General features: G+C 43.8%; 1 pseudogene; it reads right to left on the bottom strand.

Annotated features, from left to right (window-relative positions):
• Positions 1 to 3,649: 3,649 nt before the first annotated feature.
• LOC129346874 (F-box only protein 34-like) lies at positions 3,650 to 8,283 on the bottom strand (annotated as a pseudogene).
• Between the last annotated feature and the right edge of the window lie 7,713 nt (positions 8,284 to 15,996).

A 15,996-nucleotide genomic window follows, 5' to 3' on the forward strand; every position in this document is an offset into this window, starting at 1 on the left:
CTTCAGAGCAGCTGCTGAAATCCACCACAGTCTGCACTAAAGCAGGCTCAGGCTCAGAAGCTCAGCAGCACCCAATTCTCAAAGAAGAAGAACCCCGACACAGGTGAAAAGGTTCAGCCTTCTTCCCAGGGGTGGAAGGCAAAGCTGACTACAGGATCTAGAGCAGAAGCCTGACTCAGAACAAGAAGGTGGTGGGTAATAATTGAAAGCAGACAGACAGGGAAGAGAGATCAGATCAGAAGGAATCTACTGTAACCTCCTCCTCAGTCAAAAATCTGTATCTGGTATCAGGTGCTCTCCAAAGCCTGAGTCAAAACACACAATAGTGACAGGGCCCAAATCCAGTCCCAGGAACCACAATGGGGCAACGCCACACTCATCCCAGAGATGCTGCTCGGCATACTGACATCCAATTTGCATTCACAGTACAAGACACATTCCCTGACCCTTTATGCACCGGCACTGGGATGCAGACACCTCTCATAAACAAACCTTTCTCTCAAGCTAGAAAATAGGAATGGGGGGACTCTGAAAGACTGTAGAGGACACAGCCCATTTTATTCCATTTGCTTTGAAATCTGATAAGCTAGGTGACAATGTGGGCAGCTGATGAGATACCTAGGTCTGTTCCAATTTCCATCAGTCTTCCCCAGAGACTCTCACCCATCAGTATTGCTTAATGGAACAATCTCCTCAGAACTGGAACTGTTATTAAATCTTTTGGAAAACAGATTTTTACTAAATGTGAAGCCTGCTCAAATTAAAAAACACTAAAATATCTCCTATAAAGACTTACTCAAAAGTGAATTACTTGTATCAGCCATTCCAGTAGCTTAGAAGAACTAACAGCTGTCTCTGCACTTTCTATGGTTGGCTAAAGGAATCCCCAATTATTGGCTAGTCTGATTCTGTCGCTGCCTGCATTGCAAAATTTACAAGAAGTAAATGGCCAGTAATTGGAGACATAAGCTACTTTCATTCTTAGAAGAACTCATATGTAATATTCTATTCTAGAATTAGATGGTTTAATAATCTTTTCTGGGGATAAAGAGGTATTTGCTCCCCTCCCCCTTTAATTCCAGTCATTCTGTCTTATCTTTGAAAATGGATTCCATCTTCTGTTTTTAATATTTTAGGATACACAAAAAAATTGATCTAGCCACGCTACCAAAGTTGACTTCCGTTCTGCCAAGTTTGAATACTTTGTTTAAGCATTTCCCTTTCCAGTGATCTCTTAGCACAGAGTAGGAAGTGCATTTCACTTCTGTTTTGTAGGAACTTGCATTAGTAAATCCCGGCGCAACCAGTCATGCAGGGGTCAATCAGACTTTGCTACTGCAGCCTTTTCAGAGTTATTGTGTGTAAAGAGAGTAGTAACCTGTTCCTTTATATCTCTTCTCTCCCTACTCCCAGCTTTCATATAAAAACTTCAAAAGATTGACAGCCCAATACCTTGGTTGAAAAGTTTTTTTACACTTCTTTGTAAGTTTGAGTATGAATCACCTCTGCCTTTATGTTTTTTTAGACATATTCTTTGGTAGGCAATTAAAGTTCAAAAATACCTTTGCTTATGGACACTTGCCATTTCCTATGCGTTCAGGTTTGGTGATCAGTATAGTCTTATTACAAAAATTTCCACACTTTCTGTGTCTGAGCTAAGCCTTCCTTGGTGAGCAGCACTCCAGTAACCCCTAAGCTAATGTCAATGTGCTGTTCTTGTGGGCTGCAAGGACTTGGCTTGGGGGGTGTTCGCTTTTTAAAAGTCCAGAGAAAGACAAATAAAGGAAAAAGGAAGCTGAGCCTCCTCCCCATTGCCAGTGTGGCAATTCAAGGGCTGCTGATGGAGCAGTTGTTCAACTGAAAATTTTAAGTTGATGTAGGTCCCGTTTGCACTGTGGTCTTCAATATAAGTCACATGGAAGTTTTTGGTCCATATTTCTTGGAGAAAGAACAAGTAAACATCTCTGAAGATGCACAAGTGGTTCTTCCTGTACTGTTTGTATAGTTCAGAATGCGGCAAATTCCACCTCAGAAAATTATAATCACAGTTTGGATCTCTACCAAACCAGTATTCATTGTTCAGTTGGCAAAGCTGGGGTCAGGGCACAGAAGCACCCCCAGGGCTATTGATTCCAAGAAACAAAGGGATAGAAAACAAATGTACCAAGAACCTGAAAAAGACTTCTTCCCCAGTTCACAGATTACACAGGCATCTTTGCAAAATCAGAAACAAGACAGACCAGGGGGATTCTGGGTGTCCTGCAAGTTGTTCTGATGCTTCACTAAGATGAGAAGTCAGAAAGGAGAACCGCCTTCCTGACCCAACTCTTTCCTCCTGCATCTGCACATGACACAACCCAGGCCTGTGGGGCTGAACCAGAAACAGACTTCAGGCAGGTGCATTTCACTAGTGCAGCTTTTTCTAAGGCCTGCCTAAGCAACTTCACCAGGTAGTGCAAGAGAGAGAACATGCACTGGGGTGGAGAGTCTGCACTTCCTCTCTTCCCCAGCTTCTCTCAGCAGGCAAAGTCCTCTTGGCCTACTTCCCTTTTCAGCAAGAGGTCAACCCTACCAAGGGGTAAAGGGCACAGATAAACACAGAGAGGAAACCAAGAATGCCCAGGCAGCTTTTCAACTACAGGAGGCAGGGAGCTGTCCAAATCCACTGGAAAAGAAAGACCATTCCACCCCTACCACTGAAAAAGCCACCCTCTCTTTGTACTGCTTCCTTAAAAAACAAAAAAGGTAAGAGAACTCTGCAGCCAAATACTATAACATCCCTGCTAGTAAACCCAAAACAACGCTTTCCCAAATGAATGTGCTCACCAGCCTGCACCCAGAGTCCGCACTGCTTGTGCTGGGCTCCCAGAGAGGGTGTCTGTTGGCAGTTTCAGTTGGCAGGCAGCTCCAGTGGAATCACCACCCTCAGAGACATGTTGGAAGTTATGTATAAGACGTGTGACCCATTGGATATCTGCAAGGTGACACTTGTGCTCCTGCTCATGCCCTGCTCTGTCCGTCCCCCAGAAGCTGTCCACCTCAGAGCCTGGGGGCTGTTGTGGACCCCTAGTGAACTACCTCAGGGTACCCCTTGCATGGGCCCTGAGGGGTGACCCCATGGCTAGGGACCACCTTGCATTGGATGTCCCCATGCTTGTGGTGGACCACCCATGGGATGACCCCAATGAGGTCCCATGCCCCCAGAAGGATTGTGGGACCAGTTAAACCATCTCATTGAAGATTCACCTTTACCTATTTAGAGTTTCTTTTCAGAAACATTTTAATATATATTTATATATATAATATGTATATATTATACAGGGTATACAGATTTCCAAGAACAAGACACTTTAAAACATGGGACTGTAGCCGCAACACTCTCATCGTTGTGTTGTAGCAATTTGTGTTGGTCAGTCAGCTGTTGAGACATTCAAAGACTGAAGATTCTGGAGTGTTATTTACACAGGTGGGCCGAGAGCTCTTTCCTCTAAAAGGCTCTTGTGATTTAAAGTATGTGCAGTTTCAAAGCCCTGTGGAAAGGGGACAAAAGAAAAAAAACACCCACAAACTATGTACAGTGTAAACAGCATAAGGTGTGATATCCTCCGCCCGCGCACGACCAAGGCTCCCAAAGAAGCCACAGAATGGGCTAACAGTCCTCTTCTGTTTCCCTGGGTTTTTTGCGAATAGCAGTTAAAGCTGTGGCAGGCAGGGATCCAATGATGGTCATGAAGGCCTAGTTTGTACCTGGGGACATTCTTCTGGGAGTGGTGGCAATACATCCAATAGCCAGGTCCGTATGATAAAGCTTGGCAATAGGGCTTTGGGTGCCACTGACAGAGAGAGACATCTCCCTTGACATACTTTTTCTTGCACTGCTTACAAGGGTCCTCCTGGTAGCGAGGATCATGAACCCAGCGGGAATCTGCCGGCCTGATGTAGTAATGATAAATTTGAAATAGCCACAAGTGCATTTGAAGGCCAGTGGACTCTGGGTGGGCAGCAAACCGAAGATCTTCATGAGGCTGTGGTGGGGCAGGAAGACCAGATATTTCTGGGGTTCCAGCAGCTGCTGGGTCTTGAACCTGGTCTCCAGAAAGTCATGTGAGCTCTGTCTCTTTAAATGGCAAGAGTGAAGAGCCTGAAAAACACTTTCCATGGGAGATTCTGGAGGGTCTCCCAAAATGCTGTTTATCATACAAGGTGTGTCATTGGGTCTTCCTTCCCATGAGCATCCTTTTGATGCTCTTCTGTGGTAACATCTCCTGTACGGAGGTGCTTGTGGTGAATTTCATGCTCAGACAACAGTAGGAATAACCTCCCTGGAAGAGAATCTTCCCCGAAGCTTGAGTTGGAAGGGTGCACTTTTCTACATGCTTTATCTGTCTTTGTGACAGAGATGCTAATGCTTAAGGACTCTTTTGTCCTTAGATGTGAATTCAGATGAGGAACAGCTCTTGGTTCTTTAGGCATACAACCAACAGCTGCATTTTTCCCATGTAAAGAACACGGGTGTCCTGAGCGGTTTCTGGATATGTAGAGGGAAGTGTTGTTGGGATCTTTTTAGTCTCACACCAACTACCAGATGGCTCTGAAGACTCCAGATTGAGTTTAGGATTGGAGTTCTCCTAAAGAGCAGTCACAAATGAAGATGACTGGCCAACAGGTGGAACTTCCCATAAGTCATCTGCTACCGCAGAGCCATGCTTTGAGCTCTACCCATCATCACCTCTGCCCTGTTCTTCCTGGTTAAGAACTCCAGAAGGCACCTTGACAGCTTCATTCGCAGCTGGTGTTCTGCTTGCCAGTAGCACTCGCCCGACATTATGCCAGAAGCTGTTGTTCCTTGAGAGGCTTCCTGCCTTGCATTTGCTCTGCCATCTCAGGCACTCTGATTCAAGCTTTGTCACCATGTCCAACACATGCACCGGATCAGCCTGCTGCTCTCCATCACTACTGCTCCCCCAATTGCCTTTTCAGACTGTGGCTTGCAGCCCCCTAAGGTGGAAAATGGGGCAGGTGCAGGAAGCGTGACTTTGGGCTGCTCTGGAACCCTGGTCACAGCTGGGGCACTGGGGCAGTTTTTGGTGCAGTCAGCCAGTAACGCACTTGCTCATTGTTCCAAGAAAGCAACAATCTTGATCATTGACAGAGGCCTCCCTGGGAACCCCCCCTCCCTGCCATCACTCATACTATGGATGGAGCAGTGTTCAATGCCTCAGGCAAATGGCTCAGACTGGTAGCACCTCCCACTGGCCTCTCTTGGCCTTTCCAGGTGAATCTGCCTTCCTGAGGTCCAGTGACTTTTCCTGCGCCTGGTCACCCTCCCATTGATGTCCCAGGTGATGTCTTTTTGGAGGATATCCTGTTGCTGCTACACTGCTGGGCTGCAAAAAGGTGATCTTGGTATTTCCTGGTTTTATGACTGCCCAGATGTCCAACAGCCCCTCCATCCTCCACCTGGTGGATGGTGGCAGGCAAGGCGCTCTTTTTCTACCTCACGTTTGGCCCTTTGACACAAGTGTGGCTGCCGTTCCTGCAGCAGAGAAAGTTGGCAGAGAGGTTTCCCAGTGGCTTCTGGAGACAGGGGCTGGCTAAGAGATTGGCCTTGGGACTGCTACGGTTTTCTTCTTTTCCCAGTCTCTGTTGGCTCTTGGGTGGGCTTTGTGGGGGATCCTGGTTGATTTCAAGAGGCTACTCTTTTGCAGCTTGAGATATGGCTTTAAGATCCATCTGTGGTGTCTGGTACAGTTTCATAAACTCATCTGTATAGTTTTCTACTCAGTTCCAAAATGCCTTTTCAAGACTGTCAATGACAGCCAGTTGCGTTACTTGATTTAGGGCTTTGAATTTAAACAGTCTCTTGCAGGATCTGCTTCAGTTTAGCACAGTCCACCCTGATGTATTGCAAAAGTTCAATGTCATGAACATTGGCATTGTCTTCAAAACACACTGTCAGTTCCTGTAATTGGGTAGAAATGCGGCTGAACATTGCATTGAAGTTGTTGCAGCTGAGAGAGAACTCCCAAGGCAGAATTGCAAAGTTCCACTGCATGTTGATTCCCTTAACAGTAGGTGTGGATAAAGTGGCAGATCTCCATCAACAACTTTTTGACCAGCATCATCTCATCAATCTGCATAATGTCCTTTGGTTGTCCAGCAAGATATTTTTCCAGTGTATCCAAAATAATCGGCTGAGATACAGACTCCCACTGGAGGGTGAGACTAGCTGGCCTCTACCTGCCCCTTCTAACCCTCTGAGGCTTGGATGCTTCTTTCCCTCCCTCCTGTGTTGGTAGGTTCTGGCCCTGGTAGCCTGCTGGGGCAACTGGGCAGCTGTATCCTGGCTGTCTCCCATCTCCTCCTCCCAGCAAGTCCAAGGGCTGTGCCTCAGACCCCAGATACATCAGACTATTTTTCTAATCTTCAAAGCAGTGGCACAGAACAATTAGTTAGCATTAAAGGGTGAAAGCTACAAAGAGCAGAGCTTTATAATGGGTTTCTTCACATCATATTTATGTATTGGCATACTTCAATATAGTGAAAACTTGTAAATAATTTAGTCTATTATCTTGTTAAAAAATCTTTATCTGTACATCCCTACAAGTCTCTCCTTGAGGTCTGTCCAATAGGTTTGTTGCCTGAAAAAAAGTACCAACCCTGCTTGGATGCTGAATGATTCCAATATTTTTACCATTCACACAGATCTGTGGGTAGGTTCTTTCATGGTACACACAACTACTTGGCTTCACTTTAAGTTTCTTTACACTACAAAAGGCACTTGACTGGGTTTGATAAACATATGGTGGATAGACCAAGACTTGTGAGGTCATACCTGTAGTACCGAGACTGCAAGTATGTTGAACAGTCTTTGATACATGGCTAGCAGACCCAAAGTCAATTACCTTAACCCTGTATGGCTGCAGGGCAGGATCCACCAACATGTTTTCTGGCTTGAGGTCAGCGTGTATTAAACCAAGACTTTTTAGTTTTTTCAGTGCAGTGTCCACTTGTTGCAGAATAGGCCATATAACTTTCAACTGAAGAGGGCTAAACTTGTTTTGTTTCAGAAAATCATATAAATTCTGTTCCAACATTTCAAAAACTAAGCAGGTTGTGATGCTGAAAGCACTCATATGCTCTCACAAAGTTAAATTCATCAGCATTTTCATTACTTAGTCTTGCTAATATGCTCACTTTAATTTGCCCTTGACGTGCATAAGACAGATGGTTCTTCAGAATTTTGACTGCCACTATCTCATTTGTTCCTCTTTTCCAGAACTTTGCAACTTGTCCAAAGGTCCCTTAGCCAAGGAAATCAACAACTTCATAAGTATTTGTCACAGAGCATACCCCATGATGCACTAACTGATAATCACCATCACCATTTGGCTTTGAAGTTGCAGTAGTTGTCACAACTGTCACTGGGTTCCCCAAGTTTGTTTGCAACATTGCAGGCAATATAGGCAGTTCATCAACAATCTGCATTCTACCTCTCTGATTCTCCAATTCTTCACTTTTACACTTCAGTCCACATCACTGGGATCTGTCCAAGGCGTTTAACCCACTTTCCTGTATCCCAGTCCAAGGTGCTTCCACTTGAGGTTGCTGTGCCCCGCTCACTCACTCCAACAGTTCCGGGATCAATGGCAGGGGGTACCGATTCTTCACCATAGTCTTATTGAGGGCACGGTAATCATTGCAGAGACGAAGCTCACCACAAACAACACAGGTGCTGAGGTGGGTGAGGTAGAGGGTTGGATGAACCCACGTTTGTCCAGAAAATCCCGGAGGGCATGGCACTCCGGCTTGGAAAGCAAGTACAACTGACCAACAGGCAGGGGTGCTCCTGGTTGCAAGTCAATCCCACAATCAAAAGGACAGTGCGGGGGAAGTTGGTCTGCCCCCCTCTCTTCAAATACATCTTGAAAATCTGCATACGGTGCAGGGAGACTGGGTCTCCGTAGGCGCAGTCACTCCTAACAGGGTGCAGTGGTCTAGATGAGGGCAGGAATCCCAGAAACTAAGCTCTTGTGCTGTCCAATCTATCAGCAGATTGTGCAACATCAGCCAGTCCATTCCCAGTACAATCGGGAAACGGGGCATATGGGCAATGTCCAACCTCAGAGTCTCCTGATGCTGATGGATACACAAAGTCAAGGGTTGGGTCTCTTTCATGACTGGTCCAGAGCGCAAGGGCCAGCTGTCAATAGCTTCCACCTGGACTGCTGTAGCCTTGTCCTGTAGTGGCACCTGGTGTTGGGTGGCAAAGATGAGGTCCATATAGAAGCATGAGGCCCCAGAATCCACTAGGGCATGGGACAGGATCCATGCCCCCCCTTGGTGCTTGTAGCCAGACAGGGACTAGGATGTGCTGTGGTCCTCTGCCACCAGGTCCATCGAGCCCTTTTGCTTGCCCCAGGAAGCCAGGGCCCAAGGCCCCTGGGGCTTGGCATTTCCCGGTGTCTGCTGCTTCTCAGGGCAGGTGGTGGCAAAGTGTCCTGGTGCCCCACAATAGAGGCACAGGTTAGCTTGGTGCCGCTGGCCTTTTTCCGCTGGGGTAAGGCGTGGTCTTGCAGCCCCAAGTTGCATAGGCTCCACCACGTCTTCTGGGGAATGAGTCAAAGGTTGCAGGCCCCCCTGGGGGAAGGGTAATTGGTAGTCATGTGGCCCCGGCTGCTACTCCTAGCCTGGCATCTGTCCTCCAGGCACCCATTTATTTGCAGGCTGAGTGCAATCAAGGCCTCAAGGGTGGTAGGCCGCTCCACCCAGGCTAACTCATCCAGCACTTCTGAGTGTGTGTGTGTGTGTGAGAGAGAGAGATCACCATCTTTTCTCATGGTTCTGCTTGTGCAAGAGAGCTCTAGAGGAAGTATTAATTTTTTTATTGTGAGGATAAAATACAGAAATGGAGAGTAATGTTGTAAGCTCATTTTGATCTGCTCAGGGAGAACAAGCTGAGTATAAATTATGTAAACAACTTCTAAACTAGTATATCTGCTCCAAGGGGGAAACAGTAGCTTCTTAGAGTTGTAGTAAATAAGGAGGGAAGGATAAACCTCCTTTCCACTCATGCATCCCCAGAGGAAAAAGAAGAGACTGTCTTTGTAATTTATGTTTATTTAAAAAAAAAAAGAAATGCTCCCTGAACACAGTGTCAATGGCAGTTCTCCTTTGGCAGACATACAGACTAGCCTTCATAATAATATCCTACAAGGAACATACCTTACTGTCAGTTTTAACATTTCAAAGAGAACACTCCTTGCATTTTTTCTCATGTATTTCTGTTATGGAAAAAAAGAAATGCAGAAATACTATGGTAGAGCTGTTGCTATGGCACTGTACTACCAGATTGTTTTATTCATTGTGGGGAAGAGGAAAGCTGTTGCCCCTTACTTTTCTTGGTTTATGTGGTCTGGGAGCAAGTTTTGTGTGATGCATTATCTTGACAATAGGGTCAATAGGCAGGTTGTGAGAAATAAATGAAGATTATGCTTGACTACCACAATTGCTCTTTGTTTTTGTATATTAATTGCCACTGGTTTCTGTGTACTTCGATTAAGCAGGAAAACAAACTTAAGCACATTTAGTACTCTGAAAAAACAATAAACTATCAAAATATGTTATGAAAAAATAACGGGTTTGAAAACAAAGGTTTTATATGTGGATACCTCCAGCAATTTCTGTATAAGCCCCAAGTAAGCAAACGGAGCAGCTGCAACACAAATTATGCATCCCCAAACTCCTGTGACTCTTCCCAAAGGGGAACCGATGCCAATCCTTCCTTCAATGGGGAGGGCAGCTGCCACTCAAAATTATTTTGGGGGCACAGCAGTTTATGCAGTCCCACACCATTGGGAATTGTAAACCAAAATTCTACCAGCATTTTGAAAATCTACAAATTTTATTTTTTATTTTTTATTTACAGAACATCCTCTGTTGCAAAGAAATTTTTCTTTCAGCGGAGATTATGTGGAACCAGAGGAGTAGAAGATAAATACAAATACTTTATCTGTAAAGTATACAAATGTTGAATTCTGTAATCATTGAAATGTGAATTATGTATAAAAGGGGAAATGTTATGTAATTTTTTGTAATTAGATACAATGTGTTTGGTAATTTCTCTGCCAAAAATTTAAGATAAAACACACAATGATGCATAGTGACAGAGGCCAATGATGTAAGCAATAAAAATAGTTTAAACTTTGAGTAAAAAATAACGACTTTCAGTAATATTTGTATTAATTTTCTTCTAGAGTCAAAATGTTTCTGTTTGCCCAGGCTTTTAATTAAATGGTTGATGTTTTAACACCTTTTTATACTGTGTTTACAACCCTGAATGTGTCAAAATAATTTGAAGTTTTTTATTCCACGACTGGAGTTTTCTTTCTATTGAGTTTTGCGAAACTACTATTTTGTGTTGTGAGATGCCTCAGGAGGGATCCTCTGTAGAAAAGGCATTAAGATGTTATTATTAAATAAAAGAATAAATAAATCAAAAACATTTTTAAATTGTAAACACACATTGTCTCTGAAATATTTGGATAGATGGACAATTTTTCCCAGGCTAGTTAATGGGGGACATTTCTCACACAAAGAAGTTTACAAATGTTTATGAGCATCTGCAGTGAAATATGAAAAGCAATGAAAAACCTCTTCAACTCAGAGAAAGTGGAAGAAACAGCCTTCCCACACCCTGCCATCCTCTCTAAACCTTTTTTCACTGGTTCAGGGGCTTCCCTGGCAGAAAAAGACATTTACCACACGCTGTCTACCTTCTAAGTTTAAGTCAGAGAGCCCTGACCCAAAACTTCCCAGGGTTCCCTCTCCTATCCTGGAGCCTCCACCAGATAAGCACTCCACTCCCTGTGTTTACTTCCTCTCACTCACGTACTGTCCAGAGCTCTCGAAAAGGGAACTGAAAAATAGTTTCTCTTGTATACACTCATAGATCCAGAGGAGTTAGCCGTGTTAGTCTGTAGTAGCAAAATCAAAAAGAGTCCAGTAGCACCTTTAAGACTAACCAATTTTATTGTAGCATAAGCTTTCGAGAATCAAGTTCTCTTCGTCAGATGCCTGATCCAAACTGGTCAAATACAGAGGAGGAGGAGAGAGAGGGGAAAGAAGGGGACATATATCACAAGGGGACAGGATGCAATTAGCGGGGAGGCAACCCAAACATTCCTTTGCTAGTAAATGTAAACATCTCCTTTTGGTGTGGAGTCAGTTTGCCGTGTTAGTTTTCAGCAGTGAAAGTATCCAATTCCTATGTAGTATAAGCCTTCGATAACCACAGCTCTCCCTGCCAGATGCATCTGACAAAGAGAACTGTGGTCCCCGAAAGCCCACACCAGGCGTCACTGGGCTCCCCCAGATCATGCCTCTGTAAAGGAAATCAGTTACCTGTGATAATGTGATAACCATTCATAGTCTCTATTCAGTCCCAGCTTGACAGAGTCAAATTTGCATATGAATTCCAATTCAGCAGCCTCCCGTTGGATTTTGTTTTTGAAAGGTTTCTGTTGAACCACAGCGACCTTTAAGTCTTTGGTGGAATGTCCTGGTAGATTGAAGTGTTCTCCCACTGGTTTTTGGACGTTTCCATTTCTAATGTCAGATTTGTGTCCATTTGTTCTTTTGCGTAGAGGTTGGCTGGTTTGTCCAATGTACAGGCATCTGATGAAGAGAACTTGATTCTCGAAAGCTTATGCTACAATAAAATTGGTTAGTCTTAAAGGTGCTACTGGACTCTTTTTGATCTTGTATACACTGCCACCATTTAGATTAATGACCCTTGTCTTGATTAAAGGGTCTGAGGTTTGTGTGCACTCTTTAATTCAACTCAGCCAACAACTACAAGCCAGCCAGGGTTAAACAAAACAAAATAAACTTTATTTACAAGATGACACATAAAAGTGAATGGTTCTTATATTCATTAACAAACGGTGGTTAGACATGGACTGTTTCAATGTAACAGAACATATTAACTGCCAGCTATCTCTCTGCTGCTTTCTCACAGGAACGTCAAAGGCCTCTCTTTCTCACTCTGCAACAGACTGCAACAGTCATTGGCCCAGCATTCTGCCTGCTCTGGTTGTTTCTCAAGAGAGGAGGAACTGGAGCCAGTTCTGTGTATTAGACTGGGTCTTCAAAGAACCTGAAAGATGTCTACTTTTCTATGCTTGTGCATGAGGACAGTCTTGACTCACAGGACTTTTAAGAGCTGTACAAAATCTTATGTGGTACCAAACCTTTGTAATTTAAATATTATGTTTAGATGTGACATTCCTATAGGGCAGCCTTTAGAAATAGTGGTTCTGTGCTCTGAAAAGGTGCTAGTTCATTATACATAGAAATGGCCAGCATTTGGGTTCATCCAAATTTAAGAAATCCAAAGGTGAAGGTAGTAGAATGCCATTACTGAATTGAAGAGTGAACACGAATATATTGGACTTTAAATTGTAGGGGCTCAGATGTTACTAGGTTCTAAGAACACAAAACAACATTCTCGAGGATCCATAATGTATTCATATCACTTTTGAGAAAACAAGGAGACAATATTTGATCTCTCTTTTCCAGGTCATGCTCATTTTTGAGTGTTTCATGGTAATTGACAGGATATCCCTAACAGATGTCTTCATACAGAGATGTCTTAATGTATTGTCGAAGGCTTTCACGGCTGGAGAACGATGGTTGTTGTGGGTTTTCCGGGCTGTATTGCCGTGGTCTTGGCATTGTAGTTCCTGACGTTTCGCCAGCAGCTGTGGCTGGCATCTTCAGAGGTGTAGCACCAAAAGATAGAGCTCTCTCAGTGTCCTCTCTCAATACAGCCATGGAAAGCCTAAGTATTGATGATTGTTGTGGTTTTTCCGGGGTTTTCCGGGTCTTGGCATCTTCAGAGGTGTAGCACCAAAAGACAGAGATCTCTCAGTGTCATACCCACAACAACCATCATTCTCCGGCCGTGAAAGCCTTCGACAATACAGCCTAAGTATTCTTTTACAGTACAATGGGTGATGTCAGGTACAACCTTTTAACACATTCAATCCAAAAAAATAAACTGGGTTAGAAGCTGCAGTATTCTAAGCAGCACTGAATTTGTGCATTGCACATACTAATTGCATCACCCAAAAACTATATCTAATTTGGAAGATATTTTCAGTGATACATAGAAGTTTCATTGCCCTATGGACTCAAGTTTAAGAGAGACAAAAACATTTTAACATTTGGCCATCAATTTAAGGAACTTGTTTGAGTGATCATTCATGATTTTATGTAAACAGTAACTATACTAATCCTTCTATGGTCCTCAGAACTGGAGAAGAAAAATAGGAAATTATTCTCCACAATCTTGAAGAGGATAAAGCAACTGCAACCTAACGAATAGTAGCACCTTGGTGGAAGTAAATGAAGGGGGAAACAATACATCTTTTCAGCACAGAATTTCTTAAAGTTTAAAAGAGAAAAATTTTCTAAAATGTTGACTCAAAGAGGTAGAGTTGCAGTTCCCAGTTGCATTAAATGGACAATTTAAAAAGCTTCTAAAATGAGATTCTATGAGGCTCGGCCTTGGGTTCACCGGGATATAACTGTGCATGTTTAACTGTTTCATAAATTTATTTTCAAACTTAAGAGGAAGGTTTTAAAACCTGTGTAATACCTTCCTTCCTATTTAGATGTATTGAGACTTTCATCAAAGTGAAATGGTTGCTATCCATCTGTTGATGTCTGCCCCATTCCCACCACCACATCACTTCTCAATTTAGTGTCTTTCTTCCCTGGAATATGAGCTCTGTGGCATAGAGTGGTAAGTTGCAGTACTGCAATCCAAGCTCATGACCTGAATTCGATCCTGGCAGAGGCCGAGTTCATGTAGCCAGCTCAAGGTTCGTTCAGCCTTCCATCATTGCAAAAATGGTAAAATGAGTTCCCAATTTCCTGAGGTTAAAGTGTAGATGACTGAAGAAGGCAATGGCAAACCACTCTGTAAAAAGTCACGAAGAAAACATTGTGATGTGACATCCCCCATGTCAGTAATGACATGGTGGTAGCACAGGGGACCACCTTTACCTATTTTCGTTCACTGGGATATGAATGTTAGCCATCTTCAGAAGTCCTGTGGGGTTACGTGATGTGCCATTACGTGATGTGCAAAACAATACATGATGAAATTTTATGGGACTTTATTTATTGGTATGCATCAATGACATACCAGGCTTATTTTCCATTCACATGAGAAATCTATCTCAGCATTCATCCATTTATTTAGCACTGAGTAATTTCTATAATGACAGACCTGTCTTAAACAATTTACAAAGCATGAATTCAAAGCACATATGACTCATCAATGACAAAAATAGGCAATGACAAACTGAGATACAGATCTCTAGGGCAACAAGGAGCAGAGCCAGATTGGGGGGGCAGGGAGGGTAGTCTGCCCCAGCACCACCAAAGAGAGGGTGCCAGGCAAAGCTGCCAGCTTCCGGGAGCATGCTGATGACAGCGTTGGCAGCTGAGCAGTCGCCCGCACCTGCCCAGCAGGACAGGGAACACATGGCAAGCTGGCCATCCCCTCAGCCAGGCAGGTGAATGGCACAGAGAGCTGGGAGGATGCCTGTGCCACTCGCCTACCCGTTGATGGGGCTGCTGACTTGCCACGCACTCCCTGTCCTGCAGGGTAGTCTAATGGCCTCCCAGCCCTCTGTGCCATTTGCCTGCCCTTCTGAGGGGGCAGCCAGCTTGCTGGGCACTCCCTGTCCTGCTGGGCAAGCGAGTGGCATGGAGGGCTGGGAGGCTGCCCATGCCATTTGCCTGCCCCACAGGACAGGGAGCATTCAGCAAGCTGGCTGCCCCCTCAGCAGGGCAGGTGAGTGGTGCGGGTGGCCTCCCAGCCACCAGTGCTGCCGCCGCTCCACTGGCAGCATGACCACCCTGCGTGATAATGTCACAATGGCACATTCTTTATCATCTGTAGGCAGACATTGTTCTGGTGGTAAGTCAAAGGGAATAAACAAATTAAACTGATTGAAAAGCAACTTTATTTATACAAACATGGACTAAATTCTGCACAATCTCCTTTTTGAAGGCTGCCAGTTCTCTGTGAGACAAATGGCATGAACACATTTTTAAAAATTGAAAACTGCTCTCTCTGTTATATATCAGACTCGGGCTACATCCTGTTCTCTAATACTGGAGCACATATACCACAGTAATTCAGTAAGGAGTTATGATGTGTGAATTTATCCCTAATAATCATCATAGTGAGATCTATATAACGTCTGGACTGCTTTAATAATCCTTTTAGAGCATCTTGTGCAATTGTAGCATTTTGAATTACTTCTATATACCTTCTTAGCCATCTAATATGCCGCTTATTCATTGTAAAACAGTGGATACTTGTGGCTAACAGTGTTACAATATAGCGCATGGGCCCCATGGAGAGTTTAGTAGATACATATTTCAAGTTCTGGTTATAGAAATCTTCTTCCCATGTCAGGCAATCATGCCCCTGCCCCCCAGGCAGGAATATCTTCAATACACCTTGTACATTTAAAAAACATCTCACTGAAACAATGGTTCAAAATGGAATATGAAACAGCTTTGACTACATTCATTGCAGATTTTCGATTTTTAGGGTTCATGTAATCCTCTTGAAGGATATCCAGTTCTGGGGCCATATCAGACCAGGAGTATCTAAGTGGCAGCATTCCTAGAGAAATCAACAACAAAGAGTTTAGACCAAGCTTTTACAGTCTGCAAACATATACTTGGATGAGCATTGTAAAATTAGAGCACGCATACCTCCAGGGATCATTTTGTAGAAAAAGAGCTGCTGAAACTCATTAGCATAACTCATTAGCATATGCCAATACCCTTGACATCACAGAAAGTGTGTCATTAGCATAACTGATTTGCACATGCCACACCCTCTGGCTTCACCTATCCTGACTGTTTTGGATGCAATTGTGGCCATTCAGGGTAGAAACAATCCAGAAT

The sequence above is a fragment of the Eublepharis macularius genome, unplaced genomic scaffold (genome assembly GCF_028583425.1).
Source record: "Eublepharis macularius isolate TG4126 unplaced genomic scaffold, MPM_Emac_v1.0 Eublepharis_27, whole genome shotgun sequence".
Lineage (NCBI taxonomy): Eukaryota > Metazoa > Chordata > Lepidosauria > Squamata > Eublepharidae > Eublepharis > Eublepharis macularius.